Here is a 5,736-nt window from a genome sequence, read left to right as displayed (position 1 = left end):
CACCAGCTGATGTGCACGATACAATGAGAGCTCGAGGTAGAGAGTTGGCAGTGACAGAGAGCAGGAGGGTTTGAGAAATAAAATCAGTGTAACTTACTCACGAATTGGATGTGGGAGTTAAAAAAGAAGGGTGACTCAGAGATGACTCTGATTTCAAACCAGCATGGCTAGGGAAAACATGTGAAACCGGATGTTGTGACTGAGACTCTGAGCTGTGGGCGCTCTCAGATGCCAAAGGTAGATGTGTGAGACAGATCAGCTAGACACACACTTTCAAAAAAAATAGCAGTTATAAAACTGGGTAATCGCCATTCAGATCAAGAATATAAAAGAATCAAGAGAGTGGAAATTTGAGAAGATTTTCTTGAGGATGAATGTGGGAAAAGGCTCTGCCGTGAGTAACGGAGATGTACACCTAAGGGAAGACACTCTTCATCCAAAGCCTAACGACCAGCACTTCTAGGGTCTCACTCAGAGACTCTGACGTGTGATTCTGGCAGGTGAAAGACACGGGCCATGAGCTTCAGATTCTGCATAAGCAAACCAGAGCACCCTGTGGTTACAGAGTAGTGTCATAGCTGGACGGTGACTGACCCTCCTCAGATCAAAGATGTGTGTCCTGGGAACCAGATGTGGTACCTGTAGCAGGAACCTGAGCCTGGGGCCATTGTAAAAGGAATCTTGCCCTAAGGGGTGGCTGGAAGTCACCCAGAAAGCCTAGACTAGAGGATACACCATGGAGACAGAAGTCAAGATAGAACCAGTAGCTACCAATCTATGGAGAAGCAGCTTCGCATCACAGGGTAACAGTGGGGCCCAGATGGGACCTGCAGGAGTCCACAGAGTGCCCACGAGAAGAGCCAAATTTAAACATCTGTCCACCCAGAAAGCAGGAAGCCACCTCACGCAGTGCCTGTTAAGTACGCATGTACCTGTTCCTTACTTCTCCTTTCCAGTCTCCTTCCATTCTCACGAAGTCAGGAACAGCAGCTGGTGCAGTGAGGAGGAGGTGAGGGAGAAAAGGGGGAAGCTGAGCATACCCCAGACCCACACGGCCCACCCAGAGCTGGCCCTCCCTGGAGAAGAAGTGCGTGAATGAAACTGACATGTTAGTAACTAGGTGTTCTGATTTCTGTATCAAAGCTGTGTTTTGTAACTTAGGGCTTTCTATTATCTAAGAATGAAGGGAAGAATGATTGACCTCCCTCATCTCTTGGCAGAAGATGGATACCCCTTTTGAAGGGCTTAAAAGGAAAGTAAGTCTTAGATATGTACTCTACACGGGTGCCTATTCAACACACCATTTAAGAGAAATGAGGAAGTAAAGACAAGTAGCTGATTTCAAGAGTAAAAAGAAAAAAAATTATGGAAGTGAACTTGCATCTTAGAAGAGAGATTAAGAATCAAGACGGAAAATTTAATGTCATACAACAGCAGTCTTGATGGAAGACCGTTGGACCAGTGAGCTCCCCCGAGCACAGGAATAGCCATTTGCGGTGTGACCAATCTGCGTGCTGTCAAGTCTCTGTCCAGCCGCACCAAGACTGGAGGCAGCCATGCATGGGCACTGTGACGTCAGTAAAACGGGCAGCTTGGTACACTGGTAGGAAAGGTAATGGGCCAGCAAAGCAGGAAAGAATCAAAGAATCAAAGGTGAAGACGTCACAATGAGGATGCGAAGAAAAGCCAGCAGAAGTGAGGATGAGAGGAGTGGAAAACAGGCAACTTCAGTCCTAGATCCTGAGGGCAACTCCACTTCAAGTGATGATGAGACTGACCTGGAGGATACAGGGCACAGAATACAAAACTGAGCTTTCGTGGGTGCAAAGCAGCCACCAAAAAGAATGCCAGAGTCATCTAACACTGTGCCAGGAGGTTGGGCAAGGAAAAAGATCATTTTTGGTTTGTAAGCTGGCCTCTCTTACATGGAGGGCAAGGAGAGACGGAAGAGGGGGACCCCTCCAGATGGGAAGGTGGCAAATGTAATGCACAAGAGAACTCACACAGGGGGCCTGTCTTGGGTTCCACAAGATGAGCAGATCTCTGCACCCGCCAGAATCTTACAAGTGTATATATAGCAATACATACACACACACACGATTATTTTAAGTTGCTGATCCCCCAAGTGTAAATGCATTTTAACAACTATGTATTTTTACTCCCTTCCTCCCACATTTACTGTTCTGACATCGTATTTTACTCCTTTTTTGTTTTGTGAATCCCTTAACTGCCTATTGCAGATATGGATGATCTTACTACTTCTAGCCTGTTTAGTCTTTTAGCCTTCCTACTAGCTTTGTACATGGTTGATTTACTACCTTTACTGTGTATCTGCCTTTACCAATGAGATTTGTCCTCTCATAACTGTCATGTTTCCAGGTGTGGCCTTCTCTTTTCCACTTAGTCCCTTTAACATTTCTTGTAAAGCAGGTTCGGTGGTGCTGGACTCTTAGCTTTTGCTCGTCTGTAAAACTTTTGATCTCTCCAACAAATCTGAACGAAAGCCTTGCTGGCTCGAGGACTCCTGGTTGTAAGTTTTTCCCTTTTGACGCTTTAAATATATCACACCACTCCCTTCTGACCTGCAGGGTTTCTGCTGGAGCGTCAGCAGACAGTCTTACGGCAGTTCTCTCATATGTTACTTGTCGCTTTCCCCCTTGTTCCTTTTAATATTCTCTATCTTTAATTTTTGCCATTTTAACTGCAGCGAGTCTCGGTGGGATCCTCTTTGGGTTGACCCTGTTTGGGACTCTCTGTGCTTCCTGGACCTGGATGTCTGTTCCCTTTCCCAGGTTTACAGCTATTATGTCTCCACATGTGTTCTCTGCCCCTTTCTCTCTCTCTTCTCCTTCTGGGATGCCTGTAATGTAGATGTTAGTATACCTGATTTTGTCTCAAAGGCCCCTAAAACTGTCCTCATCTCTTTTCCGTTTTCTTTTCTCCTGTTCTGCTTCAGTGATTCCCACTACCCTGTCTTCCAGCTCACTCATCCATTCCTCTGTGCCATCTCACCTACTGTTGATTCCTTCTGGTGTATTTCTTATTTCAGTCATTGCAGTTGTCATCTCGGGTTGGCTTTTCCTTCTTCTAACTCTTTGTTAAAAAATTCTAACTTTTCACTCTGTTCGTCCATCTTCTCCCAAGTTCTTGGAACACCTTTAGGATCATTACCTTCAATTCTTTATGGTGTAGGCTGTCTATCTCCCCTTCCTTTAGTTCTTCTTCTGGGGCTTTACCTTGCTCCTTCATTTGGGTATATATTCCTCTGTTGCCTCATTCTCCTTAATTTGCTGTTCCGATTTCTATGTATTTGGTAGGTTAGTCACCTTTCCCAACCTCGGAGAAGTGGCCTTTTGAAGGAGACGTCCTGTGCAGCCCCAGTACTGGTCCTGGCAGGCTGGTGAGTGGGGCTGGGTCCCAATGCTCATGATCTAGGAGGGTTCCACAGGGGCACTTGCCACCACCAGTGTCCACGTGGTAGAACAAGCTCCCAAAAACGCATGCCGCCTGTGTCTGCGGCTCCAGGGTGAGCTCCAGTTGCCTCCTGCCTCTCTAGAAGACTCTCCAAGATCAGCAGGTGTGTCTGATCCAGGTTCCTGTCAGATGACTGCTTCTGCTCTGGGTTCCAGAATGTGTGAGATTTTGTGTGTATCCTTTAAAAGTGGAGTTATTCCCTAAAGTAAGCCCCACTGGCCTTAAAGCCAAACATTCTGGGGGTTCATCTTCCTGATGCAGGACTCCCAGGTTGGGTAGCCCAATGTGGGCTCTCTGAAAATGTAATTATCCTCCCATTTGTGGGACACCCACCCAAGGGTGTGCATCTTGACTATACCACATCTCCACCCTTATGACCCATCTTAGTGTGATTCCTTCTTTGTATCTTCTGTTGTCAAGACCTTTTCTACTTAGCCTTCCAGTCTTTCTCATCTCACAGTTGCTCTGTAAATAGCTGTAATTCTGGTGTGTTGGTGGGAGCAGATGAGCTCAGGGACTTCCTACTCTGCCATCTTGTCTACTTTTCTTAATCAATTTTTTTAAAGATCATCTAAACTGACAGATAATCTCAGAAAATGTGTGGACAAATCAAAACTCTAAGCATTTTTGATCATGGCAAATTAAAACTATTGAAAGAGAGTACAGTTTTGACCCTCCATTGGTTTCACATTTCAGATGATGTTTAGAGACTTATCGTTATTCATCTCAGAGGCTAAATTAATCATGTATTGAGTTCCTTCTATGTGCCAGGCATTGTGGATATAAAGACCTTAAGAAGTAAGGATTTAGCTCCTTGAGCCCCACAGGGACTTGAGTCCAGGCTCAGTTTGCCAGACTCAGCAAATAAAAATACAGGAGGCCCAGTTAAATTTGAACTCAGGTAAACAAAAGAAAAAAATTTAGTATAAGTGTGCCCCAAATATTGCATGGAACATTTATACTATAAAGCATTCACTATTTGTCTGAAATAGAAATTTGACTGGACCCTCTGTATTTTATCTGGCAACCCTATTCCAGGCTTTTTAGGGGTCTGCAAGAAAAGGGCTTGGCCAAAGAACACTGTAAAGCCAGTAGTAAAAGAAACAACTACAAACTGTGCAAATGCGTAGTTTATTTGGCCAACTCTTTATTTGTTTTCACCAGAACCTGCTCGTCCTAACCAGCCTTTAATCAGGTAGCCTTACTAGTCACCTGGCCATATAGCACACTGTGCTTTTTTTTTTTTCAGTAGACTTTATTTTTTAGAGCAGTTTAGGTTCACAGCAACACTGAACAGAAGGTGCAGATTTCTCATATACCTTCTGCCCTGACACGTGAATCACCTCGCCTGCTACCAACATCCCCCACTGGAGTGAGACATTTGTTACAAGCAATGAACCTACAGCCACACATCATGGCCACTCAAAGTCCACAGTTTACATTCTGGATCACTCTTGGTGTTGTACATTCTGTAGATTTAGACAAATGTATAATGACATGTATCCATCACTACAGTATCATATAGAACAGTTTCACTGCCCTAAAAATTCCCTGTGCTCCACCCATCCACCCCTCCCCACCCCTGTGACCCCCGGCAACCACTGATCTTTTTACTGTCTCCATAGTTTCCTTTTCCAGAATGTCATGTAGTTGGAATCACACAGTGTATAGCTTTTTCATAATGGTTTCTTTCACTTAGTCATATGCATTTAAGGCCTTTCATGGCCTGATAACTCATTTCTTTTTGGTACCAAATAATATTCTATTGTCTGGATGTACCATAGTTCATTTATCCATTCACCTACTGAAGGGTATTTTGGTCGCTCCCAAGTTTTAGTAATTATAAGTTAAGCTACTAGAAACATTCGTGTGCAGGATTTTGTGTGGACATTCAGTTTTCAACGCTTTTATATAAACACCAAGGGGTATGATTGCTGGATCATACAGTAAAAGTATGTTTAATTTTGTTAAAAAAAAAAAAAACACCAAACTCTCTTCCAAAATGGCTGTACCATTTGCACTTCCAGCAGCAATGACTGAGAGTTCCTGTTGCTCCACATCCTTGCCAGTTTGATGTTGTCAGTTCCGGATTCTGGCCATTCTGATAGGTGTGTAGTGGTCTCACTGTGGTTTCACACTATACTCTTTCATACAACTGCTGGATTCATTTAGGGCAAGAGCTACTCTGTCACTGCTAAAAAGAAGAGGAGAGTGGATGGGGAGGGGCCAATTAGAAGTCGCTGCCAAAACGTACCACTAGGG

Source organism: Vicugna pacos, chromosome 1 (assembly GCF_048564905.1).
Source record: "Vicugna pacos chromosome 1, VicPac4, whole genome shotgun sequence".
Classification (NCBI taxonomy): domain Eukaryota; kingdom Metazoa; phylum Chordata; class Mammalia; order Artiodactyla; family Camelidae; genus Vicugna; species Vicugna pacos.
The sequence above is the reverse complement of the archived record's forward strand: the minus strand, read 5'-3'. Positions refer to the sequence as shown.